This window comes from Lepidochelys kempii, chromosome 15 (assembly GCF_965140285.1).
Source record: "Lepidochelys kempii isolate rLepKem1 chromosome 15, rLepKem1.hap1, whole genome shotgun sequence".
In the NCBI taxonomy this organism is placed as follows: Eukaryota; Metazoa; Chordata; order Testudines; family Cheloniidae; genus Lepidochelys; species Lepidochelys kempii.
In genome coordinates, this window is record NC_136394.1 from 19,585,566 (window position 1) to 19,603,303 (window position 17,738).

Sequence of the window (17,738 nt, forward strand, 5' to 3'; positions counted from 1 at the left end):
CCTGGTCTATGACTCTGTTCCTAGGCACGATGATAATAGAAATAATAATAATAAAGAGGGTAGCCTAATACTGCATCCAGGAAAGACCAATCTTTCTAACTCTTATGGCATGGTCTGGTTTTGCTGCACTCGCCATCAGGTACTGTCTTCTTTTCCATGGTGATCAGTGTCAGGAATGAGGGACCTGCAGCCAGGCCTGGGAGCAGCTAGCTGACTGCAGCTGAAACCCCTAATTGGCCAGATTTCCTAATTGGCTGAGCTGAGCAGTATCACTTCACCAGTGGCAGCTCAGTCCACTGATGCTGCGATCGCTCCTGGGTCTGCCTTTCTCCCAGCGCTGATCCAGCTTTGCTCCTGCTTTGTTCCAGCCCTGCCCTACCTCTGTTCCTGCCATGTCCCCACCTATGCTCTAGCCCTGCCCTCACCCTGTTCTAGTCCTCCTGGTTCCTGACTCCAGCTCTGACCACAAGGCCTGACCATCCATGTCCCAGTCTGTGACAACGAGCCACTTGTATGCAATGTAAAGGGCCGAATTCTGCTCTCACTTAGGTGCAATTAACTCCTATGGGATGGAAATTCACCCCTGTGCTGCAGGATCAGCCCAAGCCTATATACCCCTTGATGCTTTCAAAATGGGACACAGATGGTGGATAGGGCTTGTGTTGGCTTTCTACAGAAGGGTGAATCTCATCCACAGTGCACGTTTGAGAATCCTCTAAAATATGGTCCAAGTGCGAGAGCATCATTTATTGCTTCCTATGCCCTTCAGCGATAAATACTGCATGACTATCAGCTCTTCTTTTGAATTAAAGGAACAATTCAATATCCATTTCAGTTTCCTGTGCTTTTTGGCAGTCTGACAAGCTCTTTACTAGTCTTCATAAGGCACAATCCAATGAGGTTTATTTTGAACAGTCTGTCACAAAAAGAAGAATAATACTTTCCGTAGCAAATCCCTCATGTAGGGGTGCTTTATATACTGTGATGATCTGCTTTTTAATTTGATAGAGGGGAAGCTTTCCAAATCCTTACCTGCAGGACAGAATAATATCTTACATTCTCTCCTACCAAGCTCCACAGAGTCAAGTCCTGAAAACTGTCAGCTGTGGAGCCTTGCAAATGTTTATTTTTGCCTTCCTGCTAGTTTGCAAGCAAAGCTGCAAAATCCCCACCTGCAGACAGGACCTTATAATGCCGTCTTGAAATGTATTGACAGAGCAAAGGCAAGATTCAGACCTCCAAATCCCAGGTTCTAGCTGCAAGCAAACTTTTTTTTTTCCTTTAGAAGAGCCCTGATGATTTCCACCAACAAAATCATTGCAATTATAGATTTTTCAAAGAACACGGGTCAGCTACTTATTCTTAAAGCATACCTTTCTGTCTGCCAGAACCCACCCATTTCCCACGGATCTGTACACACAGTCCAGATTTTATACCCTGACATGATACAATAAAACTTCTCCAATTATTTCAACACCTTGAAGCCCTAACTGTAGAAAATAAACAGAGCAGTGACAGATTTGTGTTTAAACCCACTGTGCAGTCACAGTGCTTATTAATTTGTAAAGCCATTTGAGATTTAGGGACAAACCCTAAATAAAAACTAAGTAGTAATGTTTTATATATTTCTATGGGCCCTTAGAGGGAAATCTGTTCCATATATTCACTGAAAATATGTTCCTTCTGTCAGAAGTCAGGAAACAAATATTGGCCCATGCTGTTATCTTTGGGTGTCTTGAGCTGCACTGAATCCATGCTCATTGCTTGATCTCACCTTGAACAAACACTCAGTGGGTCCAGATGAATTGTCAGAATCAAATCCTCACTGTTGCTATTGCAAGAGGATGAGAGAGAAAATTTCCAAATGTATTTTTCAATTGTAATGTTAATTTTGTGTCACTTTATATCTTGTTGTGAGGTCAAGTGCTTGAAACATTGCGCTTTCCCATCGTGCCATGAAAAAAGATATAATCTACTTGCTTAAAAACAATCCCAGTTCCATTTCACTCAAAGAAAGGTATCATTTTATTTCAAACCATTTTGCAATAATATAGCATAAATGAGAAGAAGCTCTCATTTTGCATAGTTCTTTTTTTACATTTTTGTCTTAGTTAAGTTGCATAGGTTTTACTGGGGTGAACTGATTTCTTATTTCCATCCTGTGTAGTTCTTTCCTTTTTCTCCAAAGATCTGAAGTTCATGGTGCAGCTACATTTTAATTAGCTAGTTCATAATATTATAAACTGGATTAACAGTTTTCTGTTCCCTGACTGACCAGAGCAGGGGCTGCTCCAGGCTAATGAGAACACCTGACTCCAATTAACCTGCTCACTCCAGTCAGGCAGAGGGGAGCCAGAGGAGAGGAAGTGCGGCTGAAGAGCTGGTTAATAAAGACACCCTCAAGTCATTGGTAAGGGAGCCCTAAGGTAAGGGTGAAGAAGGGAGAAGCAGGAGAGCTGTGGGGAAGTGGTCCAGGGAAATGTAGCAAATCTGGCAGTGAAAGGTTGGCTGCCAACAGCTGCTACCATTAGGGTCCCTGGGCCGGAACCCGGAGTCGAGGGCGGGCCTGGGTTCCCCCCAACCCACCACTACAGAAACACCTCCTGGGAGGGGAAAACAGGCCCGTCAGGACAGGAGGCTAAACTATTTTGGCATGAGGCCGTAGGAGCAACAGAGACGGTGGCAATTCTCTCACCAACCTCCATTGCTGGCTTATGATGAAAAGTGCTCAGTAGACTGTATCCCTGGCCCTAGAGAGAGAAGGGCTACGTAGAGGGTTGCAGTGAGCCACTGAAGCTAGCATAAACCGCCTGGAAATGCGGGACCAACAGGGACAAGGTCAGAGCTCTGTCACAGTTTCTTTGTTGTCTCTTTGGTATTCAGTGTGACATATAACAATTGTCCCCCCCCCGCCCCCCAATGCTGGGGAGACATAATGTAGACAAGACTGTATTTGGTGTTGCCAGGAGACAATTCGTTGTGAAATGCAGAATATATTCTCCAGGGGAAAAAATCAATTACTGCAATTAATTTAATGAAACTAAAATCAAGCAAGCAAAGCTTTGCCACATATTCTTGGTGATGACTGAAACGCGTGAGTGTGAGTGAGTGAGAGAGAGATCAATTGCTAACTAAGAATTTACAAGGATACCAACATGTGCCCAAGTGTTGAAGATTAGCTGTACATTAATTTAGTTTGTCTTATTATTTATAATTCAGGAAAACACCCTTATTTAGGATAGCACAATGAAGTCAATGGGATTTAAACACATACTTAAAGTTAAGTACATGATTAAGCCCTGTATTGAATGAAGGTGGCTTTCAACATATCCTTAAGTGTTTTTCTGAATCACACTCATACTGTTATTTAGATCCATTGACTTCAATAGGCTTCACTGACTACCCTAATATATACCAGTAAGGAGATGGGGGGAGGTCACTTGTGAGCAGCTGTCCAGGCAGATGACTGGAACAGATAGGCTCTATGGGTGAGTCTGAAAGAATTGGGCCTCCCAGATCCAGGCAAGGCTAAGCCTTAGGGAAGACCTAGCTTTGCATTGAGTTTGCTTTATTGTGTTTTCTCTGAAAGTCTTTTGTTCTAAATTAATTATGCTTTAAGGAAGCTACTTGGTCTGGTCACTAACTACCTCAGTCATTGCCCTGCAGAGTCTGAACCCAGCCCAGACCTGCTAAGGTGATTGCTGTTGTATTGTGACCTAGCCCTGGTCTACACTAGGACTTTAGGTTGAATTTAGCAGCGTTAAATCGATGTAAACCTGCACCCGTCCACACAATGAAGCCCTTTATTTCGACTTAAAGGGCTCTTAAAATCGATTTCCTTACTCCACCCCTGACAAGTGGATTAGTGCTTAAATCGACGTTGCCGGCTCGAATTTGGGGTACTGTGGACACAATTGGATGGTATTGGCCTCCGGGAGCTATCCCAGAGTGCTCCATTATGACCGCTCTGGACAGCACTCTCAACTCAGATGCACTGGCCAGGTAGACAGGAAAAGAACCGCGAACTTTTGAATCTCATTTCCTGTTTGGCCAGCGTGGCAAGCTGCAGGTGACCATGCAGAGCTCATCAGCACACGTGACCATGATGGAGTCCCAGAATCGCAAAAGAGCTCCAGCATGGACCGAACGGGAGGTACGGGATCTGATCGCTGTTTGGGGAGAGGAATCCGTGCTATCAGAACTCCGTTCCAGTTTTCGAAATGCCAAAACCTTTGTCAAAATCTCCCAGGGCATGAAGGACAGAGGCCATAACAGGGACCCGAAGCAGTGCCGCGTGAAACTGAAGGAGCTGAGGCAAGCCTACCAGAAAACCAGAGAGGCGAACAGCCGCTCTGGGTCAGAGCCCCAAACATGCCGCTTCTATGATGCGCTGCATGCCATTTTAGGGGGTTCAGCCACCACTACCCCAGCCGTGTTGTTTGACTCCTTCAATGGAGATGGAGGCAACACGGAAGCAGGTTTTGGGGATGAAGAAGATGTTGATGATGATGATGAGGTTGTAAATAGCTCACAGCAAGCAAGCAGAGAAACCAGTTTGCCCGACAGCCAGGAACTGTTTCTCACCCTGGACCTGGAGCCAGTACCCCCCGAACCCACCCAAGGCTGCCTCCTGGACCCAGCAGGCGGAGAAGGGACCTCTGGTGAGTGTACCTTTTAAAATACTATACATGGTTTAAAAGCAAGCATGTGAAAGGATTACTTTTCCCTGGCATTTGTGGTTCTCCTAGATGTAGTCCTAAAGCCTTTGCAAAAGGTTTCTGGAGAGGGCAGCCTTATTGCGTCCTTCATGGTAGGACACTTTACCACTCCAGGCCAGTAACACGTACTCGGGAATCATTGTAGAACAAAGCATTGCAGTGTATGTTTGCTGGCGTTCAAACAACATCCGTTCTTTATCTCTCTGTGTTATCCTCAGGAGAGTGAGATATAATTCATGGTCACCTGGTTGAAATAGAGTGCTTTTCTTCAGGGGACACTCAGAGGAGCCCATTCCTGCTGGGCTGTTTGCCTGTGGCTAAACAGAAATGTTCCCCGCTGTTAGCCACAGGGAGGGGGGAAGGTTGAGGGGGTAGTCACGCGGTGGGAGGAGGCAAAATGCGACCTTGTAACGAAAGCACATGTACTATGTATGTAATGTTAACAGCAAGGTTTACCCTGAAAGAGTGTAGCCACTGTTTTATAAAATGTGTCTTTTTAAATACCGCTGTCCCTTTTTTTTTCTCCACCAGCTGCATGTTTTTCAATGATCACAGGATCTTCTCCTTCCCAGAGGCTAGTGAAGCTTAGAAAGAAAAAAAAACGCACTCGCGATGAAATGTTCTCCGAGCTCATGCTGTCCTCCCACACTGACAGAGCACAGACGAATGCGTGGAGGCAAATAATGTCAGAGTGCAGGAAAGCACAAAATGACCGGGAGGAGAGGTGGCGGGCTGAAGAGAGTAAGTGGCGGGCTGAAGAGAGTAAGTGGCGGGCTGAAGACAGGGCTGAAGCTCAAATGTGGCAGCAGCGTGATGAGAGGAGGCAGGATTCAATGCTGAGGCTGCTGCAGGACCAAACCAGTATGCTCCAGTGTATGGTTGAGCTGCAGCAAAGGCAGCTGGAGCACAGACTGCCACTGCAGCCCCTCTGTAACCAACCGCCCTCCTCCCCAAGTTCCATAGCCTCCACACCCAGACGCCCAAGAACGCGGTGGGGGGGCCTCCGGCCAACCAGCCACTCCACCACAGAGGATTGCCCAAAAAAAAGAAGGCTGTCGTTCAATAAATTTTAAAGTTGTAAACTTTTAAAGTGCTGTGCTTAAAGTGCTGTGTGGCATTTTCCTTCCCTCCTCCACCACCCCTCCTGGGCTACCTTGGTAGTCATCCCCCTATTTGTGTGATGAATGAATAAAGAATGCATGAATGTGAAGCAACAATGACTTTATTGCCTCTGCAAGCGGTGATTGAAGGGAGGAGGGGCGGGTGGTTAGCTTACAGGGAAGTAGAGTGAACCAAGGGGCGGGGGGTTTCATCAAGGAGAAACAAACAGAACTTTCACACCGTAGCCTGGCCAGTCATGAAACTGGTTTTCAAAGCTTCTCTGATGCGTACCGCGCCCTCCTGTGCTCTTCTAACCGCCCTGGTGTCTGGCTGCGCATAACCAGCAGCCAGGCGATTTGCCTCAACCTCCCACCCCGCCATAAACGTCTCCCCCTTACTCTCACAGATATTGTGGAGCACACAGCAAGCAGTAATAACAGTGGGAATATTGGTTTCGCTGAGGTCTAAGCGAGTCAGTAAACTGCGCCAGCGCGCCTTTAAACGTCCAAATGCACATTCTACCACCATTCTGCACTTGCTCAGCCTGTAGTTGAACAGCTCCTGACTACTGTCCAGGCTGCCTGTGTACGGCTTCATGAGCCATGGTATTAAGGGGTAGGCTGGGTCCCCAAGGATACATATAGGCATTTCAACATCCCCAACAGTTATTTTCTGGTCTGGGAATAAAGTCCCTTCCTGCAGCTTTTGAAACAGACCAGAGTTCCTGAAGATGCGAGCATCATGCACCTTTCCCGGCCATCCCAGGTTGATGTTGGTGAAACGTCCCTTGTGATCCACCAGAGCTTGCAGCACTATCGAAAAGTACCCCTTGCGGTTTATGTACTCACCGTCTTGGTGCTCCGGTGCCAAGATAGGGACATGGGTTCCGTCTATGGCCCCACCACAGTTAGGGAATCCCATTGCAGCAAAGCCATCCACTATGACCTGCACATTTCCCAGGGTCACTACCCTTGATATCAGCAGATCTTTGATTGCGTGGGCTACTTGCATCACAGCAGCCCCCACAGTAGATTTGCCCACTCCAAATTGATTCCCAACTGACCGGTAGCTGTCTGGCGTTGCAAGCTTCCACAGGGCTATCGCCACTCGCTTCTCAACTGTGAGGGCTGCTCTCATCTTGGTATTCATGCGCCTCAGGGCAGGGGAAAGCAAGTCACAAAGTTCCATGAAAGTGCCCTTACGCATGCGAAAGTTTCGCAGCCACTGGGAATCGTCCCAGACCTGCAACACTATGCGGTCCCACCAGTCTGTGCTTGTTTCCCGAGCCCAGAATCGGCGTTCCACAGCATGAACGTGCCCCATTAGCACCATGATGCATGCATTGGCAGGGCCCATGCTTTCAGAGAAATCTGTGTCCATGTCCTGATCACTCACGTGACCCGGCTGACGTCGCCTCCTTGCCCGGTATCGCTTTGCCAGGTTCTGGTGCTGCATATACTGCTGGATAATGCGTGTGGTGTTTAATGTGCTCCTAATTGCAAAAGTGAGCTGAGCGGCCTCCATGCTTGCCTTGGTATGGTGTCCGCACAGAAAAAAGGCGCGGAACGATTGTCTGCCGTTGCTCTGACAGAGGGAGGGGCGACTGACGACACGGCTTACAGGGTTGGCTTCAGGGAGCTAAAATCAACAAAGTGGGTGTCTTTACATCAAGGAGTATTTCAGGCAGGACTGCACAGAGGGTTCCAATAAGAAATGGTGCACCTAAGTTATCGTTCTTATTGGAACAAGGAGGTTAGCCTGGCCTCTGATTGATACATGGCTAGATTTACCTCGCTGTACCTTCTCTGTGAGTGACTGCAGTGTGACCTAGAGGAATGAGTCCCCTAGACAGGCAAATGAGTACAAAACAAATCTGGTCTATTTCTTGTTTTGACCCACTCCATCTATCTTTTACATCTTTGGCTGGCAGCAGACGGTGCAGAAGGACTGCATGCCATCCACATCTCATGGCTGCTCGGCAGAAGATGGTACAGTACAACTGCTAGCCATCCTCATCTCTTGCCTGCCTGGCAGAAGATGGTACAGTACGACTGCTAGCAGTCCGTATCGCCTGCCTGCTCACCATAAGACGGTTCAATAGGACTGACTGCAGGACTAAAGGGAATGACCTGGTCAAGTCACTCCAAATTTAGTCCCTGCGCCCATGTCTGCCCAGGCGCTCCCAGCCGACGTGGCCAGGAGCACCTCGGACACGACAAGGACGACTACCAATCGTATTGCACCGTCTGCTGCCAGAAGGCAATGGGTTGCTGCTACTGTGCAGCAAAGCCATACCGCGTCTGCCAGCACCCAGGAGACATAGGGTGACGGTTACCTGAGCGGGCTCCATGCTTGCCGTGGTATGGCGTCTGCACAGGTAACTCAGGAAAAAAGGCGCGAAACGATTGTCTGCCCTTGCTTTCACGGAGGGAGGGAGGGAACGGGGGCCTGACGATATGTACCCAGAACCACCCGCGACAATGTTTTAGCCCCATCAGGCATTGGGATCTCAACCCAGAATTCCAATGGGCAGCGGAGACTGCGGGAACTGTGGGATAGCTACCCACAGTGCAACGCTCCGGAAGTCGACTCTAGCCTCGGTACTGTGGAAGCGCTCTGCCGAGTTAATGCACTTAATGCACTTAGAGCATTTTCTGTGGGGACACACAAACTCAAATATATAAAACCGATTTCTAAAAAAACGACTTCTATAAATTCGACCTTATTCCGTAGTGTAGACATACCCTCAGCATCTGGTCTGAGTAGGAGAAATGTATGTTTTCACCCTAAGAAAGCTGTGATGGCTCAAGGCCTGGAGCAAAAAGAGCTTGGAGAGGTCAGGAGGTGTCTGAGGTACAGTTAGCCCAGTAACCAAGACACTGAGATTCTCATAACAGCAAGGCAAGTCCTTGACTATCATATTAGCAATTGTATTTGCAGCTTTAAATACCTTGATGCATTTATAGCTGATCATTGTCTTTCATTATAAGGCCAGCATTTAAAAGACAGACACTTTCCTCAATATTGCCAGTGCCATTCCATCCAGATAGAACTTCTTGCCATGGCAACCGACTGCATTGGTGGGTTGTTGGTTTTTAAAGTAATTAAACTCTCTAAGACAATTTCTCCTCAGCTGTCAGATTAGGAAACAGAACTTTGTTTATTGCATCCTATTGAAGAAAGGAGGTAGCTAGCAGGGCTACCAGCTCATACTTCTGTACTGAGGTTCATGAAGTCAGGCCAGCTGCCAACCATTATTAAATGTGTTATTTATTTCCAGTACATGCTATAACATGCGAGTACACATTAAACTCTTGGATCTAGATCTTCGGCTGGGGCAAATCAGCAGAGTTCCGTTGAGTTGGTCACATCACTTCATCTCTCTGGGCCTCAGTTCCCTGTCTATGACATGAGTGTAACAGCTCACTCCTACTACCCAGGAGCTCAGACCCTATGATTCCGGTGTCTATAAGTACCTAAGACGGATGCACCAGTGTGTGCTATAGGAAAGCGACACCTCTCCCAGAAACAGCTAGGAATGTGACAGCCATCCCTGATTTAGCACCTGCTGCTGTCAAGCTCACCTGGCAGCCCACACCTGTGTCAGAGTCTGATGTCTCTTTCTAAGACACCTGTCTTATTTATGCTGCCCTAATACATTGAAAGGAGGTAAGGGCTGATCCAACCCCCAACTTTGCACAGTTTAAAGCTCTGAGAGGCAGTGGTCTCCCTGCTGTAGGTTTTGCGCAATACTAAGAACAGTGTCCCCTCAGCATTCTGTTGCTGAGGTCCAGCCTTAGGAGCACTCAGAACGTGGCGGACGGGTGGTGCTTTTAAGAGTGGCAGGGGCTTCCTTTTATTTCACAATAAAGCAATGATGTGCTCGCCCCTCCCCACTCCAGTTGCACTCCTCAGCTGCCAAGTGGTGAATCCTCAGAGGTTTAGTCTCCCCTTTGTCGTGTATGGGACAATTCTTAAGCTGAGAGACCACAGAAGGATCTCAGTCCCTGTGGGAGGGTGAACGCCAATATGGAACAAAAGCAGATCCTGAAACCTGGGAAGATGACATGATTTGGAATAGTCATTTTCCAGCCAGCTCTGCCCCTTTGTCTGTGAGGGGGGGAGCCCTTACCCCCACCCCACAGTATGGCTGAAGAGAGAGGAGGAAACACTGGGCCCTGTTTAGCATTCAGCATCTGTAGGCCAAATTCTGTCTCTGTGTGTTCACATAGGCCTCTCATTTAAGTCAACAGGAGCAGCTGAGAGCAGAATTGGGCCCCATATGTCCCTCCAGGTGCCTAGCTATTTATCCATCAATTGCTAATGCTATGAACGAGGAGCCCTTGCACCCTGTAATTCCCACTAACAAATGAGCAGCTTAGCAGACCCTACAAATCATCTTCAAGGTCCGTGTTTGCTGGCTCACTGAGCCAGCAACATAACAAATGATAGCCTGCCACCACTCTCTTTCTTTCTTTCTTTCTTTCTTTCTTTCCTTTTATCTTGGGTGCCTACAAACTTAATTACATCGTGAGGCTGATAAGGGAAACCCTAGAAATAATTTGGCACCTGGGCTTTTATCTGCCTGAGCAGAGGTGCCCCAATAAGGCCTCATCCTGGAGCCTTGGGAAAACAGAAGGATGGCTGACTAAGATTACAAAAGCACAGAGGAACAGGTGCGCCTGCCCTCAGCTGCAGGGGACAATAGGTGACATTGGTGCATTGGTGTCACAGACTACACAAGCTGCAAGGCAGGCAGAATTAGCCCCAGAGTTGAAGAAGCTGGTCTTTCCTCTCCTCTCCCCCTTCCTTTAATGTTTCCCTTCCAAGCAAACCATAATAAGTTCACTCGTGGGGAGTCTTTGATCTTAATGGGCTTTGGATCAGGACTTTCATGGGTCCAAAATTTCCCCTAGCACCTGGCCCCAGGAAGCTTTAAAGGGTCTCTCCACACAGCATGTAGTTACATGTTTTAAAATGACAGGTTTCAGAGTAACAGCCGTGTTAGTCTGTATTCGCAAAAAGAAAAGGAGGACTTGTGGCACCTTAGAGACTAACCAATTTATTAGAGCATAAGCTTTCGTGAGCTACAGCTCACTTTGTAGCTCACGAAAGCTCATGCTCAAATAAATTGGTTAGTCTCTAAGGTGCCACAAGTCCTCCTTTTCTTCATGTTTTAAAATGTTCACTCATCTAGTAACAGTGAGAATTCCCCTGGGATGTTCCCCTGGTGAGGCGCACGCCTCAGCAATGTCTCTCTCATCTAAATATGTCTAGGAGCACTGGGAAAGTGCCAGAAGATTGGAAGAAAGCTAATAGTGTGGCAACTTTTAAAAAGGGTAAATGGGGTGACCGGGGTAATTATAGGCCTGACAGCCTCATATCAATCTTGGGCAAGATAATGGAGTGGCTGATAAGGGATTTGATTCATAAAGAATTAAAGGCAGGTAATGAACATGTGTTTTTTGAAAGCAGATTCTGTCAAACTTAATTTTTTAAAATGAAATTACGAAGTTTGGTTGATAAACGTAGTAGTGTTGATGTAATATACTCAGACTTTTGTAAGGTGTTTGACTTGGTACCACAAAACATTTTAATTAAAAAATTAGACCGATATAAAATTAACATGGCACGCATTAAACTGATTGAAAACTGACTAACTCATAGGTCTCAAAATGTAACTGTACCTTGGGAATCATTGGCAAGTAGGTCTGGGGTCTCACAGGGATTGGTTCTTGGCCCTCTGCTATTTAACGTTTTTATCAATGACCTGTAAGAAAACATAAAATCATCACTGATAAAATTGGCAGATGACACAAATATAGAGGGGATGGTAAATGATAAAGAGGACAGGTCACTGATTCAGAGTGACCTGGATTGCATGGTAAACTGGGCACAAGAAAACAATGTGCTTTTTAATAAGGCTAAATGTAAAGGCAAACATCCAGGAAAAAAGAATGTAGGCCATACTTACAGGATGGGGGACTCTATCCTCGGAAGCAACAAGTCTGAAAAAGATTTGGGGGTTGTGGTGGATTCAGTCTAAGGGATGACTTGATTACAGTCTATAAGAACGTACAGGAGGATCAAATATTTAATAACGGGCTATTCAATCTAGCAGATAAAAGTATAACATGATCCAATGGCTGGAAGTTGAAGCTAGACAAATTCATCCTGGAAATAAGGCATAAACTTCTAGCTATGAGAGTAATTAACTATTGGAACAATTTACCAAGGGTCCTGGTGGCCTCTCAATCACAAGTTTTAAATCAAGATTGGATGTTTTTCTGAAAGATTTACTATAGGGATTATTCTTAGGGGAAGTTCTATGGCCTGTGTTATACAGGAGGTCAGAGTATAATAGTTCTTCTGGCCTTTGGATCTATGAAACGATCAGCTTCCCAATATAGTCCAAAGGCAGTAGCAGTACTAGTCAGGCTTATCCATGGCAAATCCCTGGACAATGGCAAACCAGCTGCATGCTGACTAGCTAATGCTGTCAGGGCTTGTTTAACAGGGAACATGCAGGAAAATTAATCTGAATTAACTGAAGCTGTGGATTTAAAGTGGACTAGTTAAACCATATTAATCCCCAGTGTGGATGCTCTTATTGAGAATTAGAGTGGCCTTAATCCAGTTGCGTTTAATTCGCTATCAAAGTGAATTAAGGCCAGGGCTAGATTCAGAAGTTAAATTGATCCCACTACATCACTCAGGGGTGTGAAAAATCCAGACCCATGAGTAATGTAGTAAAGCCCACATAACCCCCAGTGTAAACATGGCTAGGTCAAAGCAAGAATTCTCCTGTTGAACTAGTTACCACCCCTTGAGGAGGTGGATTAACTACACCAACAGGAGAACCCCCCTGCCCTCCCCCATGACTGTCGTAAGTGTCTACACTGAAGCACTATGACAGCACGGCTGGAGCACTGCAGGGGTAGAGTTTCAAATGTGGACAAGCCAAAGAGATTCTACACAAGGATTTAATGTGATTTAACTGATCCACTTGGAAAGTTAATTCTGATGAATTTGCTTGAGTGTCTCCATGTAGACAAACCTCCAAAGTGAGATTCAAAGAAGAGAGCAGGCACTACTGTCAGAAGAAATATCTCTGGGCATCTATTGAATATTGAGATGTGGGGTCGGGGCAGAAGATAATGAAAAGAAAAACAAAATAGTGAGAACAGACTATATGACAGGAGGCCAACTAAGAAGCAGTGAAATGGTTTAGGTTTAGAGAAACAAGGAAAAGCTGAAAAATCTATCGTAGCCCTGCTCTGTGCTGTTAGCAAAGAGAGAGCTGTTAGGAAAGCACAGAGCGTGAATCCAAAGTACTTTTATGCAAAGGCTACAGTAATGAATTCCAGTCTTGCCTGAGAGCAATTTTTAAGACCAGTACAGAGGAGAGTTTGGAGTATTGGTTGTTTTTTTTAAAGACAATAAATTGGATTGAGTTGTTAGAATTAGTGCTGCCTGGAACAATTCACATTAAATCAGTGTGCAGGTGAAGAGGGCAGGTTCATGGAGAAGGGTGTTGTGCTTCAAATTTTGGATCCTTGAATCAGCGTGTAATAGAGCTACTCCCAGTTCCCCCTTCCCCTGCTCTATAGTAACCACCATGGATACAGCTCCAATTAATAAAACTTACCTTTATCTATGCATTATCATAATACAAAGGCTCAAGGGGGACACAATCGCTTCATGCACAAGCTAATTTAAAACTCATGGTCCTCCTGAGAGGCTTGCTGGGAAATAGAGAAAGGGAGTAAAAGGCATTCTCACATTTCAGCGAAATGATGGTTATACTTTGCAAAGCACAATGAAGTTTAGATTCTGAACATTTATGGGAACCTTATTGCCATTACATTCAGCGATATGGCTATAATTAAAAAATGCCGGTCCACTGACATGGAAGGTCTGTGCTGCATGTTAAACTGGAAGCGTCCCAGGGAAATTAGACCAGAGATCAGTAAAACTAAAGCAAATGGACAGATATTTTAGCTTGCTGGCAAATATTATTATACCCAGCTTTGGCTATAATAAGAAACTCCCCTGTCTCTTTCCCTTGGGTAGGGACTGCTTATTAATTATTGTTGTTAATTTTTCTTATTTGTGCTGCAGGATTGACCAGAGGCCCCACGCAAGGACTGAGGTCCCATTGTGCTAAGCACTGTACAACAATAGAACAAAAAGACAATCACTGTCCCCAAGGGCTTGCCAAGCATGTGCATGGATACAACCACCACCTTGTCCTCCCTACCCTCAAACAGTGAGAAAGTTATGATCAGGGTGATAATCAGTGGTCACAGCTCACCTCCCTTCCTGGCCCTTGTCAAGTGCTTTACTCAGTGAGGAGAGTTTTAAGCAGAGATTTGAAGGAGGGCAATGTAGCGGCAGTGGAAATTTTTAAAGGGAGTTTCCAAGGGTGTGCTCCACCCCGAACACATTTAAGGTTAATTGTTGTGCATTGACTTCAGCTTAAACATGCACTTAAGTGTTTTTCCTCAGTCAGGGTCTTCATCTTTCATGGCTTGCATGAGCTCACATAGTGAGTCGGAACTAGGATTAGAACCCAGGAGTCCTGAGTGCTAGTCCCCTGCTCCACGACAGATAAACCCTGGTTTTGCAGCACTCCATTTTGGACAAAATGCCTTTGTGGCCCCCAGCTGAAGAGAAGGCAATTTTATTTTCCCCCTGATTTTACAAAACCATGACTTTATGAAAGTTTTGTGAGTGTCTTAAGACTCTTGTAAAATGAGGTTTGCCTGTAGGCTAGCTCACTTTCCAATATAAACATATTCCTTGAAAGGCAATAACCAATGTAATAGGGAGTGATCTCCTGCAATGGGAACATTGTGTGCACTTTTGTTACATTTATCAATAGGAGATAGATTCCCACAAGGGCCCAGTTTAATTAAACTGCCAATCTCAGTAAGTCATATAGTTAACAGCTAGCTAGTGGATAAATAAAATGAGCCTAGCCTTATTTGTTGTTTGTTCTTAGTCTTTAAACCCAACAGTCATTCCAAAATTGAATTAAATTGCTTAACTATTCTAATACAAATTGATGGGCTTATATTTCTTCAGTGAGTAAATGATTGCAGTTCATTATTCACTTACACATAATTAACTTTATAATAATTATGCTACTTATAAATTAATTCAGAACTGGATGCATTTTCATCATGGAGGTCATAAGTTAACAATAACTTTGCCTTTTTTTATTTTTCTCCCCTTTATTTTTGAAGGGGAGGAAGATTTTCTGATAAAGCCACTGGACCCAGAATACTTTGTAGAGGAAGCCAACAAATCTAAAGGTCCTGTGAAATCAGAACCATGACAGTTTCAGAGTAATGGCACCTGTATTCTCTCCTGCGTGGTCCACTCCTGCAGTGCCCAATCAGCACTCAGATCTCCAGCTAGAATTTGAAGGTTCCATGTCAAAGATTATCAACCGTGATGAGTGATGTGTGCATGCCTAACCTGAGCCATTTTAGGGAAGCATGACTTTGAAAGGCTAGATGTTGAGCACTTTTTGGAAATCAACCCCCTATAAGGGGTCTTAAGTTGGTCACTCAAAAAATAAGGTACTCAAAGGGTATGTCTACACTACAGAATAAGGTCGAATTTATAGAAGTCGGTTTTTTAGAAATCGGTTTTATATATTCGAGTGTGTGTGTCCCCACAGAAAATGCTCTAAGTGCATTAAGTGCATTAACTCGGCGGAGTGCTTCCACAGTACTGAGGCTAGAGTCGACTTCCGGAGCGTTGCACTGTGGGTAGCTATCCCACAGTTCCCGCAGTCTCCGCTGCCCATTGGAATTCTGGGTTGAGATCCCAATGCCTGATGGGGCTAAAACATTGTCGCGGGTGGTGCTGGGTACATATCGTCAGGTCCCCCTTCCCTCCCTCCCTCCGTGAAAGCAAGGGCAGACAATCGTTTCATGCCTTTTTTCCTGAGTTACCTGTGCAGACGCCATACCACAGCAAGCATGGAGCCCGCTCAGGTAACCGTCACCATATGTCTCCTGGGTGCTGGCAGACGCGGTACGGCATTGCTACACAGTAGCAGCAACCCATTGCCTTCTGGCAGCAGACAGTGCAATACGACTGGTAGCCATCCTCGTCGTGTCCGAGGTGCTCCTGGCCACGTCAGCTGGGAGTGCCTGGGCAGACATGGGCACAGGGACTAAATTTGGAGTGACTTGACCAGGTCATTCTCTTTAGTCCTGCAGTCAGTCCTATTGAACCGTCTTATGGTGAGCAGGCAGGCGATATGGATTGCTAGCAGTCGTACTGTACCATCTTCTGCTGGGGAGGCAAGAGATGAGGATGGCTAGCAGTCGTATTGTACCATCTTCTGCCGGGCAGGCAAGAGATGAGGATGGCTAGCAGTCGTACTGTACCATCTTCTGTCGAGCAGCCATGAGATGTGGATGGCATGCAGCCCTTCATCACCGTCTGCTGCCAGCCAAAGATGTAAAAGATAGATGGAGTGGATCAAAACAAGAAATAGACCAGATTTGTTTTGTACTCATTTGCCTCATCCCCCATCTAGGGGACTCATTCCTCTAGGTCACACTGCAGTCACTCACAGAGAAGGTGCAGTGAGGTAAATCTAGCCATGTATCAACCAGAGGCCAGACTAACCTCCTTGTTCCAATAAGAACAATAACTTAGGTGCACCATTTCTTATTGGAACCCTCCATGAAGTCCTGCCTGAAATACTCCTTGATGTAAAGCCACCCCCTTTGTTGATTTTAGCTCCCTGAAGCCAACCCTGTAAGCCGTGTTGTCAGTCGCCCCTCCCTCCGTCAGAGCAACGGCAGACAATCGTTCCGCGCCTTTTTTCTGTGCGGACGCCATACCAAGGCAAGCATGGAGGCCGCTCAGCTCGCTTTGGCAATTAGGAGCACATTAAACACCACACGCATTATCCAGCAGTATATGCAGCACCAGAACCTGGCAAAGCGATACCAGGCGAGGAGGCGACACCAGCGCAGTCATGTGAGTGATCAGGACATGGACACAGATTTCTCTGAAAGCATGGGCACTGCCAATGCATGCATCATGGTGCTAATGGGGCAGGTTCATGCTGTGGAATGTCAATTCTGGGCTCTGGAAACAAGCACAGACTGGTGGGACCGCATAGTATTGCAAGTCTGGGACGATTCCCAGTGGCTGCGAAACTTTCGCATGCGTAAGGGCACTTTCATGGAACTTTGTGACTTGCTTTCCCCTTCCCTGAGGCGCATGAATACCAAGATCAGAGCAGCCCTCACAGTTGAGAAGCGAGTGGCGATAGCCCTGTGGAAGCTTGCAATGCCAGACAGCTACTGATCAGTTGGGAATCAATTTGGAGTGGAAAAATCTACTGTTGGGGCTGCTGTGATGCAAGTAGCCCACGCAATCAAAGATCTGCTGATATCAAGGGTAGTGACCCTGGGAAATGTGCAGGTCATAGTGGATGGCTTTGCTACAATGGGATTCCCTAACTGTGGTGGGGCCATAGACGGAACCCATGTCCCTATCTTGGCACCGGAGCACCAAGACGGTGAGTACATAAACCGCAAGGGGTACTTTTCGATAGTGCTGCAAGCTCTGGTGGATCACAAGGGACGTTTCACTAACATCAACGTGGGATGGCCAGGAAAGGTACATGATGCTTGCATCTTCAGGAACTCTGGTCTGTTTCAAAAGCTGCAGGAAGGGACTTTATTCCCAGACCAGAAAATAACTGTTGGGGATGTTGAAATGCCTATATGTATCCTTGGGGACCCAGCCTACCCTTTAATGCCATGGCTCATGAAGCCACAGGCAGCCTGGACAGTAGTCAGGAGCTGTTCAACTACAGGCTGAGCAAGTGCAGAATGGTGGTGGAATGTGCATTTGGACGTTTAAAGGCGCGCTGGCGCAGTT